The sequence below is a fragment of the Phoxinus phoxinus genome (assembly GCF_949152265.1).
Source record: "Phoxinus phoxinus genome assembly, chromosome: 7".
Classification (NCBI taxonomy): Eukaryota; Metazoa; Chordata; class Actinopteri; order Cypriniformes; family Leuciscidae; genus Phoxinus; species Phoxinus phoxinus.
The window spans coordinates 29,361,309-29,385,465 of NC_136882.1; the positions used below are offsets into that span (position 1 = coordinate 29,361,309).

General features: G+C 37.6%; 2 long non-coding RNA genes across 2 annotated transcripts in view; both read right to left on the reverse strand.

Annotated features, from left to right (window-relative positions):
• The window catches only part of LOC307002326, a 47,535-nt gene extending 23,854 nt beyond the window's left edge, over positions 1–23,681 (reverse strand). Inside the window, exon 1 of the long non-coding RNA XR_013798465.1 lies at positions 23,145–23,681. This is a non-coding gene — a long non-coding RNA (uncharacterized lncRNA). The remainder of the gene's footprint in view (positions 1–23,144) is intronic.
• Positions 9,043–11,991, reverse strand: LOC307002325. Its single transcript, XR_013798464.1, has 5 exons — positions 10,914–11,991; positions 10,525–10,619; positions 10,163–10,297; positions 9,868–9,940; positions 9,043–9,215 (listed from the first exon to the last, which is right to left on the reverse strand). It is a non-coding gene; the product is annotated as an uncharacterized lncRNA (long non-coding RNA).
• Positions 23,682–24,157: the final 476 nt, after the last annotated feature.

Genomic DNA, 24,157 nt, shown 5'->3' on the forward strand with positions numbered 1-24,157 from the left:
TTATATAATAATTGTAGAATAGAATAATAATAATAAAAAAAATGTACCATTCAGAAACGTTTTGTAACAGCCGTGTTTGGGGAGGTTCTGCTTGACTCTCTTCATTGCCGCTTTCTGGGTCTGATTCTGGCTCAAACTGTACGGCAGTATAGAAACTAGGGCTGCACGATATGAGGAAAAGCTGCGATGTGCGATAACATTGTTTAATATTGCGATGACGATATGACTTGCGATAAATGTGATTGTTAACTATACTGTTCCCATGTCTTAGTGCTTTAATAGGTTCTTTGCGTGATAGGTCAAACGTTTATTACCTGCCTGGTTCAGAATACACGATTTTAGCGCGATTTTGGCACGATCCGTTTGACGTATGGGTATCGTGGAGATTCGTAATAACGACAACGGGCGTCGGGACGCAAGATTCGATCGTAACATCTCGTATAGTGTGTCATAGTGGGCGACAACCTACGTCGCGGCTGCGATGCTTTACGACAGAAAGACTATAGCATGTTTAATTCTTTAACGGTCCTCCACGACGGATTGAATATGTGAGCGAGGCGAGACGTGAGTGAGTGTGTGTGTGTGTGCGTGCGTGAGCGAGCGAGTGAGTGAGCGAGCGAGGGACAGTGTGTGTGTCTGTGCGTGCGAGTGAATGTTTGCGAGTGAATGTGTGTGTGTGACGGCACGCGATGACTGGTCGGAAAGCAACGTGTAGTCTGACATTGTCCACGACAAGATTTTAGGAGTCAAAAACGTGTAAGTTAGTGCTAATCTGAACCAGGCATTATTCATCGTGTCAGGCTGTCTGTTGCGATGTGTTCATCGCGGGAGTTCATATCGCGATGACGATGAAAATTCGATGTATCGTTCAGCCCTAATAGAAACCATTATTTACATTTGACCGGAGGACATGCAACTTTCGCCCGTAAAGGTGATGGGCGTGAAGTTTCCGGACAACGTGCACTGCGCACTTTAGCCAATTACAACGCACCGGCCCAACTAACCAATCTGAGCCCATTGCCTGTTTCTGAGGGAGTGGTTTCATAGAATCAGGAAGTCAACCGGTCGTTCAAATGACAGAGGAGAAATCAGCTTACAATAAAGGTGAAATTTATGAAAAATAAGGCTTAAAAAAAAAAAAAAAAAACGAAGACATGTTATATTGCACCCCATAAATACAATCATGCAAAGAAAAAAAGCAGTAAACCACCCCTTTAATAGCGATTTCTGAAGCTGTTTCAATCCAAAGTTGCGAATTTAACTTGTGCGCAAAATTGTAATATCGCATAACAAATTAGTGAAAAAAGCAACGTTTCCATCCCATGTGTTCAAAAGAACCAAATCGTAATTTTGTGGGAAATTGACGCAAAATATACATAATAAAAATGGAAGTTGCTGCAATCGGGGAAGCCACCGCGGCTCTCTTTTCCTTCACCATAAATTACTTGCGTTTCAGACGCAATTAACTGTCACGTAGCTGTCATGTTATCTTGCGTTTAGATACCTGTTGCTTGGGAATGCAATCCTGTGCGACGCTTCTGGGAGGGAATTAAACTAAATCAATCTGATGACAGACATTAGCTCAGGCATTTCAGAATGATCAAACCAAAGTTTGAGATGCTGTGCAATGAAATTGGTCTACTGGTTAGTTAAGTTATCCAATCACATCCTCTGTTTAGGCAAAGTCACATGAGTTTTTTTTTCTTTTTTTTTTCCGCATTTGCTGCTTTCACGCTGTGTCATAATTAGGTAAATAAAGCTCTGTATGCTTTCGAATCGCTCTTGCAGTAGTTTGATGTCATACAACACCGATGGGTCTGCACAGCTCTGCTTCAAGTCGAACACAACTTAAATCTGCAATGGTCAGGTGGTACAGCGGCCACGTTACAAGTTTACACGTTGTAATTACAAGTTATACAAGCATTAAAAGCTTTTTACAGTTCAGAATCATTACAGCAATTACGACATGGCGTGGACGCACATTCATTCGATAATTCTGTTTCCATTGTATGCATATTTTTATAATTTATGCGCATCTTGGTGTTTCCATCCAGCGTTTTTTTAATGCAATAATCTTAAAAAGTGCATACAAACAGGTGGATGGAAACATATAGCTTGTGTGACAATTGTAAATCCTATATTGTATAAATCTTAATGGAACAAGGGAATGGACCATTTCAGTATGTAATTTGTGTTCATAAATATTCATAACAAATGTAAATGTTTAAATTTGTGAATACAAATCACATAAACCATGTTCCATAAGATTGATACAAAATGTTTTAAGCACTAGTTTTTATTATTTTTTTATTATTATTTAATAAAAAAAAATGAAATTTAAAATTTGCATTTCATAATATGAATAATATGTAAGGATTATTCCATTCAATTTGGTGGAATTATATTGAAATTCGTAAATCTTAAAAAAAGGCGTAATATTTTTGAGTGTATAAAATTTTGGAAATTTTGATACAAATGGGCTTAAAGGGATACTTCACCCAAGAATGAAAATGCTGTCATCATCAATTCACCCTCATGTTGTTCCAAATCTGAATACATCTGTTTATTCTGCTGAACACAAAAGCAGATATTTTGAAGAATGTGGGTAAGCAAACTGTTTAACCACATTGACTTTTTTTCTTCCATATTGTGGAAGTCAATGTGGCCCATCAGCAGTTTGTCTAACTATATTCTTCAAAATATCAAATTTTTCGTTCAGTAAAAGAAAGAAATCCATAAAGGTTTGGAACAACTTTAGGGTGAGTAAACATTCATTTTTGCATTAAACATTTTTGGTTGAACTATCCCTTTATAAAAGCAATGTAATCAAGAACAATACTGTGATTATGTACTAGCTTATCAGCCCAGATAATTATCAAGTCATATTACATAAAATACTATGCTGAGGGGATTCATTTAATTTTTAGTTAATTTTAATTTACATTTTTAATTTTAGTTAAACATATAGTGTTTTATTAAATGTCCAAATGAATTTGATAAAGAATCTTAAAATTATTGATCTTAAAATGATCAGATCTTAATACTGTGCTTTCCAGTTGAACATTGTCTCCTGCCATTTAAGCTGCAAATGTGTTTTTCCATTTAGGCCATTACGAATATGTTAATGGCCAAGCTATTTCCAGCCTTACTTTTGCAAATACTTGAAATCTAAAGAATTGCTCGTGATGTGAAAGAGAAAAAGCTGTTTTCTTTCTTGAAGGCCGTGCCTGACTAAAAGCCTTATTAAACATAGTGTGAAGTGGATTTTAATCGGCACCATATGCGTGCATTGTGTAGCATTACTTAAGTAATGGAGGCGGCAATCTGACGCACTATAGCTTCACATCCCGACATGTCAGTCCTTTCAAACTAACATTGTCAGGCACCATAAACATTTCACGGATATGACAATTTAATCAAATCTCACACAGAGGGAGAACAAAAATTAACTCCGCCTCTAAAGATCTTAGCTTGTTGCCAAGGGAAGATTTACACACAAACAACATTTGTTTAAATTGACAATGACAATTTAGTCCATGTTCAGTGAGCTGTGTTGATGCTAAACTTTTTCTCATCATGGTTACAATTAAGAACTGTACATGCATATACAGTATGTGAATGTATCTCTACCTACGAGGTATACTGTTAACATTTTATAATAATGGTTCGTCATTAATATATGCAGGAAGTAATGATGATAATTAGTACTACATTAACACTTCAGCTACAATTAGCTGCTAATATGGAAACAAGATTAACTAATTACTCAAGTGTTACCTGACTTCAAGAACTACTAGTGATCTGGACCTGATCACTTTCCTGCAGAGTGACGTAACACTTGAGAGTAAGTATGCATGACCATGTTCTGAGTAAAAAAGACAATCTTCAATAACTGCTTATTTTTATTTTATTCATGAGCAGGTGCAAGGTAAGATTGAACAGAACTGGTATAATTCAGCTGTGTTATCACAATCCTGGCACATCAAGACAAGACAATTTTATTTTGGCTTTGAATTCAATCCAAGATCTGCAATACAAAAATTACTCTATCCCTCATTAGTGTGTCTAAGTATGTAAACCTTCTGTTGACCGTTTATCAAATGTACTAATACAAATCTAATCTTTTTTCTTCTTTTTTTATAAAGCTGAGTAGGCTACAAAGTAGCCAACAAGGTATAATATTTTCTTTAAAGAGTTAACACTTTTCTTCTTTAACATAACACTTTTTCTTTTTTCTTTTGATTGGATAAAACTTTGTACCTGATAAACAGTGGTCTATTAACTAATTAGTCTATTAACTAATAAATTTAACTCACATGAATACAAAATTACATATACATTTTTAGTTGCTACAAAGTAAAAATTCATTGATTTCACTTTTTAAAACATTTCAACACTTAAAAATAAGGAAAATGAAATTAAAGAGTCAACAAAAAGATATGATAATGTGAAGCTATTAACTGTCATAAATGTTGAAGCTCAAACAAGCCCACACAATAATTGTATGCTGCTTCCTGTTTAGAAGATTACAGTGTCTAGAATGCTAAAGAGTAGGTGGTGAAATAAGAGGTTTTCTGATACACTAAGAAACCCCATAACAAAATAAATAAAATATGTAGTCCAGTCCAGTTTCCACTTTGCTAATATATTATCTGTGGTAAAATCTCCCGCAAGCACCCCTCAGCTCTATTAATTACTCAATTACAGGCATACAAGAAAGGAAGAGAAAAATGGTATGAGCCAGATGTTTCACTGCATTTAAAAACCTTACATTTATTAATAGGGCATATATTGCAAGTTGTATACAATGAGGATCAGATCTGAACCTTATTGTCATCTATGTAATAATTATGATATACAGTAATACTTATACAGTTCTCATTTGCATGTGTTTTGGGAATGCCCTATGGTAGTACCTTTATGGACCTTTGTATGTGTCCTCTCTGATCATTTACATCTGGAAATTCCCCTTGCTCTTCTTGCTTTTAGATGACTACACTTCAGAAATATTCATCAAAAAGAGGATATTGGTAGCAATCGGTATCTTAAAGCTATGGATTGAACCTGCATCCACCCTTTCTGCTTCCATCTGGCTTTCTTACTTCGGAGACATTGGCTTGCTCGAGAGCACCACTGCTAAACTCAATGGGGCCAAGGCCAGAGCTATTCAAAGCTGGTTAATAACCGCCGAGATGTTGTTAGAAAAACTAAAATCCTGACTTCCTAATTGCCACAGTTTCATTCAGTTTGGACTTTGTTTTGATTCGTTTCATTTGCCTTTTTTGTTGTCATGGTCACTCATTTGGTTCGTCATTCAGTTCAGGTGTGTGTGATTAATTATCCTTGTTTGCATGTGTATTTAAGTTCCCTTGTTTACGTTGATTGTTGTTAGGTCTTGTCAATGTTTGGATGTGTGTTGTGTGCTACTCTCATACTGTAGGTTTATTAAAGACTGCCTTACTAACTTCATCTTTGTGTTCGTGCGTGCTCAAGCAACACAACCTGTGACACTAATTTATGTGTATTTGTATATAATTATTTTATTTTGGTCTCGTCAATTTAAATGGCATTGAATTCATCGAAGCTTTGATATGTTTCTGATACAGCTGAAACGTATAAAACAATGTTGATTAAAAAAAAATGAAAGGTGCACTAACATATTATTAACTCTGCCAATTACATGATGAGGTGCAACCCTCTCCATGGAAACCAGTGTATCTTTAAGACAGAAAAAAGACAAATATATGTTATTTCATAAGTTAAAGCACCCATATTATGCGTTTCCGGACATTACCTTTCATGTAGTGTGTAATATAGCTGTTTGTGAATGTAAAAGTTTCCTCGTATGTAAAAAGCAATCTCACAGCAATTCGCACGTATTTTACGAGGTGGCTAATTTGTACAAATTCGTACGACCAATCTTGTACGTTTTGTCTAGACTCCAGTGATGGGTTTAGGGGCAGGGTTAAGGGTAATCCTATAGTGACGCTTTTTGAAAAATCATACGAATTAGCCACCTCGTAAAATATGTACGAATTACCATGAGATTGGGTTGAAATCGAGTTCATGAGTAATTCTGAACTGCCTGAAACGAGTCATCAGTAACTCCAGCGTTCCTTCCTGTTCGAACCTACATTGGTTTGTAAGAAATTTGCATCATGCCAGCTTAAAATTTTCATTGGATTCCCACAAACAACGTCTAATTTGACCCACCCTCAAAACCGGTTGTAGCTGAGGACTGGAAGAGGTTGTGTTGGTGACATGCCGAGAAATCATAAAGCAGTAAAACTGTCACCATTGTTACTGTTCACACCACTGGGTCTACAAGTGATGAGGAAGCCTAAACTCTGCAGGACAGCGGCCCTCCAGTACCGAGTTTTGTGACCCCTGCAGTAGACCATTCACAACAGACTGGGCCATCTGACCTACCCTTGGATCACCTTGGATGCCCACCCCACACAACCACAAGAGTGTTTTTTTAGTGTGTGTAACCCCTTTGCACTGCTGGCTGAAAATAAAATAACTTCCAATTTCCTGTGATGGTTTAGAGACTAAACACAGTTCCATATTTGTCAGAAGAAAAGGGCTTTTTGATCAAAGTTCTCCCCCGAAGATACAAAAGAAGAGGCAAAACAATAAAGAGTTTATCACGAGTGCTTTGTTGCTGTCGTGACTTCAAAGAGCGCTGAATTTGTGTGCCTTTTAGTCCAACCTTCAGACCTGTTCTGATTTCCTCTCGTTACATGAGAATAGACAGAGAGATTAAAACAGATTGCACGAAATGCAACATGTCACCATGACAACACCTGAGTAAAGTGCACATTTGAAAATTTGTAAAGGGAAAGCATAAGCTGCAGTATAAAGTCATAATATCTTTATTGGTAGTGCACTCGTGCATTAGCCCAGGCAGGCTGATTCGATGTTTATTTGATATTGTATGTATTAGGGCAAGCTTTAAAAGGATGGAATGGATATTATTTTGTATTGAACCCTAAACAAGGCAAAACGAGGAATGAAATGCAGTGTGGAATTTACAGTACATTTCACTACAGTTTCAGCTCAAAAACCTGCATCAAGTTGTCAGATGTATTTAAATAGTGCTGTAATTTGAGTTATTGTTCAATTATGTCATTGTCATTATTTTCAGCACAAATGTCTTGTTTTCGCAGACAATTTGGCTCATTTTGCCTTATTCACGATGTTCTGCGCTATTAGTAGTGCGGTAAACTGCAGAATTCATTAAAAGAATCAAGAAATTGTTCCATGTGACATATTAATATATAATATTCATATAAGGGATTAATAAGCATTAAGTCCATTTGTGAATTAATAATTCGTTTGAAGTTGTATCGTTTCAATGAATGAATTGATCCAGTTCACAAATTGAACATCACTAAAATGAAAGCTTCAATGACCAGTGTATTCATTTTAATTTTATTTTATTTTATTTTATTAAATATATATATATATATATATAGCCTATATATATATATTATTTTATTTTATTTAAAACATCATTTGGATTGGAACTACTTGATGGCAGAATTTGCATTCTTGTTTGAACTATTGCATTAAAAACCGCTGAACCCAAAGTTTGAAGTTGGAATTTTAATTATCCCGAATTTATGCAGATCAAAAGAATGATTCATGGCCGTATGTCCACCAAAGTGTTTTTAGCCAGTTGAAAATGGCACTCTTCTTCTGCTGGCGCTTGAGACAGCTTTAGTGGTTCAGTCTGGTATATTCTGAGTACCGTTGTTCCGTTGTCATCTCATCTGCTGTCATTGAACAAGCAGGAGGATGTGACGGTTGGTTGGTATAGTATTTGTCCCGCCCCTCCTCTCCTGTGATTGGACGGATGGGTAAAAAGTGACAGTGATGAGTACTGCAGTTTACCCGTCATTTTTCAAGTCTTGGCGACCCGGAAAAATCTCAAGAACGAAATAGACGCTCAGTACATTATTGCTGCCTTTTTTAATCATTTGGTACTCTCCTATTAAAATATATACGCTTGCCTTAAGAAAAATCTTTGGTGGACACAAGGCCTTTATTTTGATCTGTTAAATTTAAAATGAAGATGAAGCACCAGCTACTAAATAAGAGTGTTCTAGTATTATAAGGTGCAGCAGTGCGCTCTGTGGTATGCATGTTGTCAGTATGCTTTCAGCTCTTGACAGCTGGTAGAGTAAATCTCAAGAGACAAAGCATGGAGCTGGGCAACAGATAGTGCTCAAGTTGATCCATACAAACCCTAGCTAAACTCTAGTGTAATAAGATGTGTGAAGCCTGAGGCAGAAGGGACTGATCCTGGCTTCCTCCTGATCCAGCCTCCCCTGAGCTCATCAGCAGTAAACTGTGACAGAGTTGTCAGGGCTGGAGGTCATTCTAAGACAGTGTGAGTGTGGAGGACAGTCTTCTGCATAACACCCTGCTGCTTTCCCGGCTATTGGGTCAATGACGTGATACTCAGTTCTTTGTCCAGATCTCCCACATGGAAAGAACCTATATAAACATATATGTTTTAATATAGGTTTTGATATAGGTTTTTAATATATGTGACATATATAAAATTGGCCGTTTTCCTATATTATATGTACATATATGCACATATATGTACATATATGTATACATATATGTGCATATATATATGTACACATATATGCACATATATGTGTACATATATACGTGCATATATGTACCTATATGTGTACATATATGTACCTATATGTGTACATATATACGTGCATATATGTACCTATATAGGTACATATATGCACGTATATGTGTGCATATATGCACATATAGGTGAACATATACGTGCATATATGCACACATATATACGTGCATATATGTACCTATATAGTACGTATATATGTGTGCATATATGCATGTATATGTTCACCTATATATGCACCTATACGTTTACCTATATATTAGTACAATTATTAATGTATATTATGTGCATATATGCACCTGTTTACCTATATTAGTAAAATTATGAAAATCCATAGCTAATAGGCAACATAAATAAAAGCCCAAAATGTAGAAATTTACATTATTTATTTACTTAAAATAGTACAAGAATAAAAATAAGTTAAAAAAACAACAGAAAAAAAAAATGTATCTTGTTGATCTTCTCAGCTCCGTGAGCTTCGAATTGATAGATGTGCCCATCTGCCCTCGGCTGGCTGCCGGCCACTTCTTCAATGTAGCATCTAGAAAAGAAAAAAATAATAAGACAGTATAATAATAATAATAATAATATAGTGCTTCATCAGGAACCCAAAGTGCTTACAGTACAGCTGCGATTGGACACATATTTTGGATAAAGGGCTGATCATCATAAAAAATGCGTCATGTAAACACGTCAATTGGAAGATTCTGATTGGATTCTGCTAAATCTGAAAGAAACTCTGATTGAAAACATCACCCGCATTTTCCTGCTAGGTTTACTCGAAGAGCAATAGGATATGAATTAAAATCAAGCAAATCATTACCGGTATAGACAAAATAAGGCACAAACAAAGGACAGAGGGGATTAAGGGTGAAGGAGGGGTGAAAATGATTATTTATGAACACTTCAGATGACAACAATATGCCATGAGGTTATTTGCAACACTATATGTTCTACAAAATATAGGACTACACACCTTACAGCGCAATATCCCAGAAATGTGGCTTTAGAAGAGGAAAGGTAGGATCAAGAAGTGAGCAAGCGATGAATTAGTATTATAGGTGCCAAGCAGATACAGTAACAATAATGATGCCTAATAAACATTGATACAAGTAGGCTATTGTTAAAGTGGTGAAATTATAAAGTCTTAAAAGTTTTTTTTTCCCTTCTCAACGCATTATGCATTTACTCACCAAATAATGGCTGCCTTTTTAATTTGGTCAAGGGCGACCAGCTGCTCCCCATCCCCTCTGGTTGGCTTCTCACCTTAAAGTAATATTTCAAAATTATTATAAAAGGGGGTAAAATGAAGGTGGAGAAAGCAAGAGTTTTTTTTACATACACACATCACATTTTCTTGAGGTGTAAGGAAATACAAAAATGCCAAGCAAAAAAGTGATGGTATGCCGGCACACAAACATAATTTATTCCAGAGAATATGACTGACATGACAAGGACAGAAGAGATAAGGAACATGTTGTTTTGTACCGTTCAGGTTGCTTTTCAGCAAAGTCTCCAAATCAAGGTGCCCAGCAGCAGATTCCACACCATGGCAGTAGCAGAGGTGGCAAGGCTTTCCACGCTTCTGCCTGGCAACACCCCAGAGCCCTTTATAACTTCAATCTGAAAAATTATTTCACATCACAATATTAATTTATTGGCAACTTTTAGAAACTTTTTCATGTTTCATATTGATTCTTATGTTTAGCTTCCCAATAGTTAATAGGTTTTTATGTATAAATGCAGATTAATAATATGTAACGTTATAAATGCAGATTAACGATAAAGATATGAAACAAATTAAAGGGATAGTTCACTTTGAAATTAAATGTTGGTATGTTTTAGCTTACCTCAAGGGCATCCAAGATGTAGGTGTCTGTTTCCGCAGTAGTTTCAATTTTGATATTTGTCTGTCAGTCATATAATGCAGGTCTATGGTCACCTCCTCAAAGAGCATACACAGAGAATTAAGTTACAAATTAAACAATTCCCCGTCTTAAGTACACATCGATGGCCTAAGACACGAAACGAGCGGTTTGTGTGAGAAAACGAACAATATTTATATCGTGTTTACCTCTTGTAACCGTCCAAGTGATCTGAGGGCGGGCGTCACACACCAGGAAGCGCGCGCGCCCTCAGATCATTTGGACGGTTGTGTACAAGAGGTAAACACGATATAAATACTGTTCGTTTTCTCACACAGACCGCTTTAATTAAAATTAGGAATAACGTTACTTACGATTGATGATAATGTCTTTCAGAAGGTTAGAAGGCGGCCTATTCGCCATTCCACCAGCTTCTCAGTTTTTTTCAGTCCTTTCAGGAAAAATTCCGGACACAGTCGATTGCCAAAATACTATGGGACCCTGTATCGTCACCCTCAGTCCATTCAAGTACGTTAGGACATAACGGAACTCCAACGCTGATATCGCCATTTTTACTCCCAGCCGCTATCTTTCTTTCGGCGCGAAATACGCTGGGCCGCATGCGGATGACGTCATCAACTGCGCGACGCTGTAGCGGCCAATCGGTAGCAGCAGAGTGGAGAAATGCTTGCCAGTATAAATAAATAACGTTAGGGAAATAAGACGCAATTAAAGAAAAGCAATAGATATGGATCCAGTACGTTACAAAAGGTACCTCGTTGACTTGAAATTGGCAAAAAGGCTTGGTTGACAAAATAAAAAAACGACAAACCAATTTGTTATACATTTCCTTCTTTTCCACTATCTTCTTCTGTTGTTTATATGACGGTTGGCAAACCAACTAAAGGTGCATTTCCGCCACCTACTGGGTTGGAGTATGGAGCATTGGTACACTTAGGAAGAGAACATTTTTTTTTATATTTTTATTTTCCACTATCTTAGAAAGAATTGACCTTGTAAATGTTTCAAAACGTGCGGACATCATAGCTTTCCATCTCCTCTCACTTAATTGCCATAATAAAATTCCATAACATGCCAATTACATGTGATACCAATTTCACGTGTTCGCTAAGTTACACAAGTTCTTGCATTTAAAAAAAAAAAAGTTAGTTCTTAGTTATAGCCTTGATAAAAGAAAATGTCATATCTTGCCAAAGAGCTACAAAATGACCAGATCCTGCCATGAGCTATATAGGAGACATATCTTATGTACATATAGGGCTTATATGTGGATATAAAGAAGCAATACAGGAGACCTATATGGCCTGTATATGCACATATATGCACCTCAATTTTGCCTATATGTGGCATATACGCATATATGCAGCATATATATTATCATATATGTGCATATATGCTGTATATATGCAGCATATATGTGCATTTAAACTGCATATATGTTTCATATATGTGCATATATGTGCATTTAAACTGCATATATGTTTCATATATGTGCATATATGCAGCATATATGTGCATTTAAACTGCATATATGTTTCATATATGTGCATATATGCAGCATATATGTACATATAAACTGCATATAGGTTTCATATATGCGCATATATCCTCATATAGGTTTTTTCCATGTGGGCTAGTTTAAAGAATTATTATATTAAATGTTTTGCTTTTTTATGTTTGAGGGGCTTCAAATAAATAAATAAAATAGATGGTGTGGAAATGTTGTATGTGTCATTAAATGAAAAGCAGTTGTTTAACTTTTTCTTTTATTTTTTAAAGAGTAACTCAAAAAAAAAAAAAAATCCCCCAATGTGTCTTTTGTGTGTGGGGGGACAAAATGTCCCAATAAAGATGGAAATATCTGAAATCCTTGTTCTTGTGGGGAAATGTTTTGGTCCCCATGAGGAAAACATGAAACAAAATGGGGAGTGATGACACTTCTAAGGACTTCTACATGATTATTTGTCATTGACCTTTTTATAGAGTGTAGCAGTGAAAATTCTGAATGATGCAATTGAAACAAATGTGTAAGATTAACGCATTAGAAGTAATACAAGTTACATAGTCAGACTAGCCTACTTTTTTTTACTACTTCACTCCGTTCCCACGGCTCTCTGCCCCGCACTGTTTGCCACAGTTAAATAACACAAATATACTGTATGTATTTTTACTCTCACTTTACTATTGTCTTTGCTACTGGACCTTTGATGATGTCTTTAGAAAAAAATGTCTTTAGATTAACATCACAATGTTTTTTATTGTTGAAGAGTTATGAAGGTTATTTTTTCACCTTTGGAACAGTACAGTTGAAATATATTACATTTAGTGTATTCTACCTTATTCATTGTTATAAAATAACAAAAGGGCTTAAGTGTTTTTAGGTCAATGCGATGCATTCGACTATCCTCAAGCCAGAAGGCAAATAATTATTCCATAAACAGAATTTGTATGCTGTGGCTTTAAAACAAGATGTTTTGATGATGAAAGGTGATTTATTGAGTAGAGAAATAGCAGTATCAGGGGAGGGCTGTTGTTTATTTTTGTAGCTGTGGAGAATAAGCAATATCCTTATTGCCTCTTATACCCATATATAAAATCAATGTTTTAGTAATGAACAAAAGACTAAACAAATCTATGAGCAATTCCTAATTTTCTCCCTTATGTCTGTCAATAAAAGGTAACAAAAAGTCCAAAAATAAATTGTGAAGATATTCTATAATTAGAAGTAAATCTGACAAGCTGCAAGTTGTGTCTGCTGCCTCCAGGTCCCCTGTTACCACCTTCAGTTTGCAGAATTACAATGTGACCTCAAGGCTTCCGCCAGCCCTTAAGCTGCCACACAAAATGTGTTGGTAAAAAGTGAGATCTGAATCTGAGGTGACCTGTCCTCCATTAAGAGCTTAGTCAGTGGCCTCTAAAACATTTTATGATGCAGTTTTATTAATCCCAGAGAGAAAGCGAGATTAGGAACCTGAATTGACCACCTCGCTGCCAAATAAAGAATCTCTAAACCCGAATGAAGACTAATAAGGCTTTAGAAACAGAGCAAGGCGATTAAATTACCAATTGCGTTTTTGAACACGCCGTAATTCAATGAGGTATCAATGTCGTTTACCTCGTCTATGTTTCCCAAAATTGCTTCTGGCTAGAACTGTATGATTGTGAACTTTAAAGTGTACTCCCTGATGAATGAGAGCAAACACTGCAAAATATTGTACATTAAGATAAATACTAAACACACAAAACATATAATAATGGTCAGTTGCGTTCAGTTATTTTCCCATTCATACACCGCTATTCGTTAATTAATTCTGATTGGTTAAGCACGCCATCCAGCAGTCAGATATTTTTTTAAAGTTTTTCATATTTATTTATTTGGTGAATAACCCTTATTTTGTCTAGTATCACTGTTTGTGTGTACATATCTGAGTAATTGATTCACATTAATCTAAACAGACAATAATAAACTGGTTCAGCAAGTAGGAATGCTTTAATTAATAGTTTCATCCTCTTGATATGTCAAATATCCACAGACACAAAAGTGAGAGCCTCATAGCTTTGAAAAGGCCACTTTGAAAGCTTTTTAAAGTCCTGCATGCAGTAATTTGTTGTCAAGAGTTTCAGAGTTGCCCACAGGAGCTTTTCTCTGTGCAATTATCGGACGCAATTATCAATATTTAGTTTGAAGCAAACAGCTGCATGTCACTGATATAATACAAACAGATCTGACTGTGAAAAGACTGAAATTGAAGAAAGGAAGCTGTTCTCCAACAACTGAATGAAAATGGTATAATTTTAACAGTGTGAAATAGCTTGTTGATTGACTGGAGTGATGAGCAGGTGAAAAGCAAATTTGAATAGTAGGCTAAATTTTTCCTGGAATCTAAATTTCCTGTCTCTCATTGTCACCCGATCACAAGTCTGCATTCCATTTCACATCTCTTATTTCACTTTTCATGACCATTGAGAGTATTCCTGCTCAAGGCATGCATGGTCACCAGAATGTTTTTTTTTGTTTTGTTTTTCATAAAAGGTTGTTGTTTTGCTGATGTTACCATTATGTTTTTTTTAATTAGCACAACCAGCTAAACCTTTTCTATAATAATAATAAACTTAATTTTCTATAGCGCCTTTAAAAGTAGCATCTCAAAGCGCTTCACAAGAATAGAAACATGATAAAACATACAATTATACAAACAATGCATTAATGACAGAAAAAAATTAAATAAAATACCAAAAATAAAAAAATATTTCATGAAATGTTCGATTAATAATAATATGGAAATTGCGAACAATTATGTAAAAGCTACCCTAATAAAATAAGTTTTAAGGGATTCAGCTTGCCTAATCTCAACTGGCAGGGAATTCCAAAGTTTCGGAGCATTCGAAGAAAAAGCCCTATCACCCATGGATTTTAAGCGAGTAAGATTAACAATTAAAAGGCCAGCTTCCGGGAGCGGAGATCACGTGCTGGTGTGTAAGGGGTTAAGAGCTCAGAGAGATAATGAGGTGCCAGTCCATGCGAATCTGACAGGGAGCCAGTGTAAAGATTCCAATACAGGAGTGATATGATCCCTTGTCCTGTTTCCAGACAGGATTCGACCGGCATAATTTTGAACCAGCTGTAGTTTGTTAAGGGTAGCTTTTGAAACCCCGGCCAGCAAAGCATTGCAGTAATCAATGCAAGAAAATACAAAGATGTAAATTTACTTTTCAGCCAATGGGAGTGACAACATAGGACGCAATCTGGCTATATTTCTTTGATAAAAAAAAATATGTCTTGACAGTGCTCTGAACATGAGGAACAAAAGTTAAACTAGTATCAAATATCACCCCCAATTTTTTGTATTTTGTTTGAAATTGAAGTGTAGGACCATCTACCCTTAAAGTTGGAGACCCAGCCTCCATCTATAATATCTATAGCTTACTGTTATTCCCATTTATCTCAGTGAACATCAACAGGCACATGACAGACCGGTACTAACCAGCATACACCAGTCTGAACCACTGAACTTGTCTGCTGGCCTAACTTGGTCTTTTCAGCTGGCGTGAGATGTAATTAAATGCCTGTATTCTCAGTACAAAGTGTATGACCAGGCCAGATGGCCATCATAGTAGTGGCCACAATCCTGCATCTGCTTTATTGCAAAGCCGCTGCAGTGTCACATGTTGTTGGATGCACTGCAAATGTCTTCGGGGAACGCCAATGTATTCCGTCACACTGACTACGGCCCACCCAGCACTTTCACAGATAGGATGGTTGTTTATAATGAGGTCTGCTTCTCTACGGATTCCCATTTTCATGCCAGTGCTATAGTCGAGCCTTATAACTCCCTCAGTCTTTGATCTAGGCTCCATTATGCTCCATGCTTGATTTCAAGGAAACTCTCAGCTTACCCGGAAAAGAGAGGCTTCACTGAAAGAAAAATGTCAAGAGAAACCTGATTGAAAGGCAGGTTGCATTTTCCACCAATATTTGTTTAAAATAACCTCCTTGATTGTCTTCAGTTAATTGGTGGTAATTTCCTCAGTGTATAATATTACACTGTCGACGCATCACAGAATTAGTTGCAACACAATTAGCGCTGGCAAGGAAGCTAATAATTTTTTATTGGTTCCAGTTTCAATGTCTCATTATTGTTCAGGTTAAAATAGAAACAATGTGAACTGGCTGGCTCAGTTCCCCTGATGCTCTAAATGGCCTGTGTTTTCCTAATAACACTGTTAGGGGTAACATTAAAAGTTTGTTATGCATGGCCTTTCTGGGTAAGCTAGTTATTCAATCATATTTACACCTTTGAACAGATGCGTGATCCTGAATGATAAATAAAACTGCAACTTCTTATGTATAAATCTAGAAAATTGTTCATAAAAATGCAAATGAATACTTTCAAACAAATAATGAGGGAATATTTTAGCATCCAGTGACTGCATTTCTAAACTGATTAGCGCCAATAGTATTTGTAAGACACTGTATGGTTATTAAAACAAAGTTTGGGAAACATTTGCAAGCAAACATAATGCATCATCATTTAAAATAAAATCAGACAAATAACTGCCAGCAGCTTTAACCTTTATAATTCTCTCTGGAGCCTGTTTCCCAGATTCATTACAGCAGTACATCCAAATATGATATTTTTATTCTACGCTTAATTCCCAAGTGGCTCATACTAAGAGCAGAGTATGATTTGTAGTTCCCACATATGACATATGCATCATTTGAGAATGCTGACATACGCACCCTGTTCAATCATCGTGTCTCTATTTATGTATATCAGGGCTGTGTACCATTCAAAATTTTCCCTTTTAAACTCTGAATTTGAATTGAGGTAACAGACGGTATACAGAATTTCAATTCAAATTTTAATTATAAGGAAGCAGATTTAGATTACAGACAGACATACTCTGTTGCTCTGTTGCGTACAGACAGAACGAGCGACAGGCAGATAGTCCTGTTCTAATTCAACTTCTTGTGGGTTATGCCCAAGTCAATTCAAATTCCAACTCATTAATTTTGATTCTTGAATTTTACACACAACTGATGACTGGAAACCATAACAAACTTTATAGTTTCTCGTCAGGGTTTCTCAACAACAGATGATCATGCATAAAATTCTAGAGGGCTAATGAATGACTTAATGATCTGTATTTGGCACAGATTGTTCCATAATAACACCAACACTATAGTTTACTTCCCTTTCACATTAGAACTCAGAAGTGGGGGACTGTCAGATTATCACGCTCACAGCGAGAAATGCCACCATTAGGAAAAGAGCAGGGATCCCTGGACATGCAAACGACAGGGTGTCAACAAATAAAGCAGATGCCACCAGCACAAAGGAATTAAAATCTAAAAGCGAAACTCTTGCCACCAGATGCTTGCTGGCTGCCAGTTCTGAGGGTGCTGCAATTAAGCAAGCATGAGCCACAGAGTAAAACACACGTTGTTAGAAATAAAACCGTTAAACTGTGCCTGGATTCAATCCGAGGATGCCACATAGTTCACAAAACAGTGAGCATTCACTCCATTCGTCTATTGTAACTCTAATTGGCCATTTGATCGTTCAATGCTTAATTTGAGAGACTGACAGAATTCTCCACTGTGATTGTGAAATGTCACTTTGGGATTGTACAGTTGGAAAATTTATCAAGGTCCTCATGAGATGCTGGAGTCAGGAGACAAAGCCTGGTAATTCAAGCGTTTGAAGAGATACATCTTGAGTGAAGAGAGAGAGAAATCCACCAATTCCACTCTACCACAAACAAACCAACAATATGGCAAATTGCTGCTTTAAGACACTTGGCTGTATGTATAGCATTTAAAACCAACCACTTTCCTTTAAACCATGTTGCACAGTAGAGTCACTTGCCACTTTTTAAAAGTGGTATAGAGACGGTCCATGAAATTGTTTGCAGCAAAGAGACTTTGCGCTCTGTACTCCTCTAGACAAAAGGACAGCTTGTTGCAAGTTGCATCTCTCATTGCCACAACTACAAATTGCCCATATCTTGTACACTGGACAGTCACAGGCAAAAAGACGAGCATAAACTTCAAATCAAGACACGCTGTGTGAAAAGTTAACCATGACTATCAGGGTTAAGCATTAGTACAAAGTCAATTTAGGCATAGGGAAACCCACACATTCCTTTGCATTTTAAAATGCACATTTCAAAATGACAAATCAAAGTTGTCGGAAACAAAAGACTGCATGTTGATATTACCATGTTGAGAACTAATGCTAAATGTCTGGGGTGCGTTTCCCGAAAGCATCGTTAGCCAACTATGGTCGCAAGTTCCATCGTTATCAGCATAGTTCAACGATTTGGTGTTTCCCGAAACCATGGTTCCAACAAACGTTCGCAAACAGCATCGCAAACTTGTGTGGTTGGAACGACAGCTCTCGAGCTGTGGTTCGAAGCATAGTTTCTAGTTTACATGAGATGTAGACTGAATAAATCCTTATCTTTAGCCAAATAAGCAAGCTGACATTCAGTACAACCCGTGTTATTTATTTAGAATACATACAAATGTAATTTACGTCTTTTAGTTTGTCAAGAGATTTAAAGCACCGTTTTTGAAGACTGCACATGTGCGAACGTGCTCTACTAGGCTATGTAAGAATATAGCCAAATATTGAGTCTGGTAATAAAGCAAAATAACTGAGAAAAATTAGAAATGGTCTTCAGATGCCATGTCTGTAACTTATATGACAAAATCGAGCATTAATTCGATCTCAAACAGATTAATTAAAATAAGTTATTAGTCAGCCACGTGCAAGACGTCATAAACCAACGTGGTTGAACGATACTTTGCGACATACGGTTTCGGGAAACAGTCGTGACTAGCTAGTTGATTCTCCAACGATGCATCGTACTACGGTAGTTAAGCAGTGAGCTATATAGTTGTACGGAAAACGCACCCCTGATTAGAAAATGAATGATACATCTTAGATTTGACAGTGGTGTTACAGATCACTTAATATTAAAGGGGTCATATTATCAATGGCGTACAGTGGGGTTTCAGTCAGGGTCTTCAGTAACGATTACTTTTACCCCATGCTGAGGAGCCTTTTACCCAGTGTGGTTTAAAAGGCCCACCTTGCCACCTCATACATTTATAAGATTTAAACAAACCAGATTTTCACACAAAATTGCTCCAGCAATGTTCAATAACTGTTCTGCAATCATACACTATGTGAGTAGTGAAAAGCAATTTTTTTCTTAGGGTGTGCATTTAGCACTGCTGTCCATCAAAACAGCAATTTATAGCATTGTAGTTTGCAGGAGAAATGCCAGGCTCTCCACACTGCATCTTCTCATAGTCTTCCATATTGCACTTCTGAAAAGGGTCTACTGACTACTTGACCTCAAAACTCAAAGAAGATGTTGCCCAGGCCATTTTAAGGCTTGTTGACTTTGTGCCAATGAATATGCTGCACATATATGACGACAAGTGACACAAAGTACCACAAATCCCCAAAAAGCACCTAAGCACTGCCATTATTTCAGACCTGAACACAACTACAGCTGAACCCACTCAGGCAGCTATTTTTAAAGGTTGATAATTACCTATGTTTGAAGGTTCTCTCTGCTGCTGCATTTACCATCAATTTGCACCCAGTCAAGATCTGCACTGTTTCAGCTGGCCTCATCAGGTTTGATAAGCAATGTCATGATATGAAACCATTCCGGTCTTAAATTGTATGCTAAAGCAATTAATTTAAGCTTTCATACAATTTAAGCTTTCTTCATCAAAATGTGTTTTTTTAAATACTTTTGGTTTTGATTTGGCACAAATGATCCTTTGGAAATGCCCTGTTAGACATCCTATTTGACAGTGCTTTACATAAACTGACAATTTGTTTAAAGGGGTCATGACATTAGAAACCAAATTTGCCTTGATCTTTTGGTATATAAGAGGTCTTTGTACCATTAAAACGTCCTGCAAGTTTCATAGCTTAAGACGTCCTCGCCATTATAAACGAATCATTTATTTAATCAAGCTCTAAATACAGCTCGTTCTGGATCCATGGTAAGAAGTGACGTCACGTCACGGTGCGAAGTGACGTACCAGCGTTTGCATATGACCGCCTCCAGCACAAGACAACTACGCTTTAAGCGCAAGGCAACTACGCTCATTTCGTATCGTCGTCGCCCCGCGCGCAGCGCGCCTCACAAGAGTTCAGTCGACGGACAGCGAGTGGGTCTGTGTACAGTAAAATTACGATGCCACGCAGATGTGCTGTTCCTGGCTGTGGACAAACAACATCTTTGAATACGCTGCCGAAAGATCCAGACGTCAGGGGAAAATGGATGCACTTTATTTTTAGCGGACGTCCCAGTCACGGCAGTGTTAGTTTAAGCGTTTGTTCTATACATTTTAAGGATGACTGTTTTGAGAAAAAAATCCCAATATGAAGCTGGCTTTGCCAGAAAACTGTTGCTCAAAGATAAGTCCATGCCGACTATTCTGGGCTCAACAACGACGACGCAAACGTACTTTTTATCATGGCTAATATAAACACATTTGTATAAGAGAATCTTGAAAATATGTCGCTTTTCTAGTAGGCACATGTGATAGAAAATTAAAAATCTTGCCTTTATCAATGCTGCATCTTCAAAGATGGCCTGTGCATGCATTTTTGTCCGTGGTACTACACCCTATCATTTCTTTGAAATTAGTTAAATAATGTAAAACTGTTAGCAAATTAAGCTATAGGATAATTATGCAACAATAATCCGTTTTCAAGTGTCTCGGGTTACATTTTTTTAAATTAATTCAAAATAGTTTCACTTTCCATGTGGACACGGGCTGATCCAGTCTTCGTTGTTGTGGTGATGGTTCATTTTCCTCTGATTCCTCATCTGATTCCGGCTCAAACATATTTGGTTTTATCATTGCAAGAGCCATCGCTTCGCATGCATCACCCGCTATTAAACAGTTGCACCGAATCCGCAAATGTTCTGGCTGGGGGTGTTAATAATTGATGCATAGGCACTGACGTTAGCCAATCATAACAGTGGGCGTTAACACTGAACTCTTAAAGGGGAAACACCCCCAAAACAGACTGTTTGAATCAGAGGATGAGAAACAGGGTGGGAAAAGGTCATAAATCACTACATTTTAATATATATATATATATAAAAAAAAACTATAGTAATACTATAATTGCACCTAAGGGAACATAATAATAAAATAAAAAAAACCATGTCATGACCCCTTTAACGTTAAAGGTACACTATGTAGGAATTCCGTTTTTGTCAAACAGCGCCCCTAGAGTCTCTGTACTTGTACTGTCGTAACTACCACTCACGCAGAGATGGCTCTGCACTCACTCTTATTTCTGTTTGATGCTCATTCTTATCCTATTTTTGTTTATCAAGTAACGCTGTGGACGGTAGAATGTGTGACAGACAATTACACGAGTTTGATTGGGGAATTAAGTGCAAGTTGTGAGATGCCAATCGCCTCCGTGAGTCTGTCTGGCCTATGTAATAACTTCATCTGTGAGCTATCCCTATTTTTCCTCCTGACACAACGCATTACAAAGCGTCGGATATCGAACAGGCACAGATAGCCTCCGAAGATCTCTACAAGATCTTCATTGCATTGCTGTTGCATCCATTGCTGCTTTTTAGCTCTCGCCAACGAGTGAAAGCCTGACCGAGTAACCCTGGATTTCCACCAACTGCGGATCGGCTGCGGATCGGCACCGCTGCGTGTCGGCTCCGTGCTCCGCTGTCCTTCAATACCCACCAGGTCCGGATTTGTTGCGGAACGGCTGCGGCCAAGGACCCACGAGATCTCGCTAATTCACGTGTGATCGCGCGATATGTAGTTTCGATATGACGTTTTCAAGCTGTAGTGTAGGGAAATATTATCCGCCATGATCACGGTGTATTTTATTTTGAAAATAAACAGATCTTTTATTTTGTTTTGTTTTGTTCTGTTTTTTGCTCGACTTCCTGTCCTGCGCACTCTGCCCTGTATTGCTGCGGAGCTCTCCGGCATCCGGCAAAAATAGAAGCTCTGCGTATCTGCTCCGGAGGGCTGCGGATTGCCGGAGTCGGAACACAGCCATTCCGCAGTCAGTGAAAATACACTCATTGACTTTAATGGAAACCTATTGACTCCGCCGCCGTTCCGGAGCGGATCCGCAGCCGTTCCACAGTTGGTGGAAATTAGGGGTAAGACTCTTGTCCGGTTACTCACACGGTCAGTTTCTCGTTTTCTTTTCCTTGACTCTTCCGACCGCGTTTTCTTCGTCGACCCTGCCATGATTTACTTCTGAAATGTGTGTCTGTCATAGAGGCCGTTTCATAGATTGTTGATGTATGTGATGTGTGAGGGAGCGCAATAATGACAGAATTTTAGTGGATCTTTTTTTGCCGTGAAGCAATTCGTTACATCGCGAGACCTGATATCACACAATACTTCCTGACGCTGCGGCCGCCAGCCCGCCGGCTCAAAGTTGCAAGGGTGGTTTTTCCGCTCACAGGCGATAGGGGGGTGCAAGACGACCACCATTCAACCCGAAAAAAGTAATATAACCATTCCAATGACTCCGAAGCTGTTCAGTTAATACCCTGCATAGTTCACCTTTAAACTTAGTCTAATGGACCTTATATTATGAGTATTATGAAATTGCATACAATGACAATTGCCAAGATGAACACATGCTATGCTAATGTGAACTTTCATTGGTTTCTGGTTTGAAGCATAGGTTTTGGTTGCTATTTAGTCCTGAATTTACCCTCTGGTGCTACTCATTTGGGAGCCACACTTGTTTTCTTCGTGGTCAAAGTGACCGCACACCTGAAAATTAAACTTTTTTTTTAAGGCCCTTTCACACTGGACGCGATTTTGACGCACGAATAATTTGCGCGATGGTTTTATTTTTTTGATCAGCTGGTCCAGTGCTTTCACACCGAACGCGAATGTGCTGCGGCGAAAAAACGACTTATTTGTTTTTCTTTTTTACTTTTGCCGCGACGGAAAAGGCTTCAGCCAGCCAATCACATGCAGTGGATTTTTTATTTGATTGCATGTAAACGCCCCTGATGTTTTTAAGAAGACAGCTCACCTAGACTGCCAGACGCTGCTCCGGACCGTTCCCTGAAGTTTGTGTCGTCAGATGCGGTGCCACTGACAGCTCCTCAAATTGTCCCACAGACATCTGAAAGTACTTGTGCGGAACCGGCCATGATACAGCTCCTGTAACGTTACAAGATTAGCATAGCGACTCCCCTAAAGAACTGATCGGGTCTTTAAGATTGGGTGCACCCAAAACCTTATTTTCTGTGTCTTTTAAAGAAAATGAAAAGCTCGTCTTGATGATGATGATGAACATTCTTGTTTTATTGACTTGTAGAGATCTTCGGAGGCTGTGCCTGTTCGATGTCCGACGCTTTGTAACGCGTTGTGTCAGGAGGAAAAATAGGGATATCTCACAGATGAAGTTACAGAGGCCAGAAAGACTCACGGAGGCGATTGGCATCTCACAACTTGCACTTTATTCCCCAATCGAACTCGTGTAATTGTCTGTCACACATTCTACCGTCCACAGCGTTACTTGATAAACAAAAATAGGATAAGAATGAGCATCAAACAGAAATAACCCGGCGCCTATGGGGTTATTATTGTTGCAATATTCCAAATAAATAGATTAATATTCACAAATAAATGTAAAGAGATTCACAAAAATGTATCGAATGCACAAATGAATAGATTAAGATCCACAAATAAATGTAAAGAGTTTCACAAAAAATTATAAAATTCACAAATAAATAAAATGAGATTTGCAAATAAATAAAACATTTACAAATGTTTTCTTATTTTCAAACACAACTCTGCCTGGCATTTATTTGTGAATCAGTTCCTGTGCATTTGTAAATCGCTGCACACATTTGTGAATCGGTTCCTGTGCATTTGTAAATCGCTGCACACATTTGTGAATCGGTTCCTGTGCATTTGTGAATCCCCTCACGCATTTGTGGATTTTGAAACACTTCTAGCACAGACGTGCAGAGAAATCCACAAATAGGTGGACTCCACCCACCGCCTACTCAAGCCAATCAGATAACGGCCACATCGATC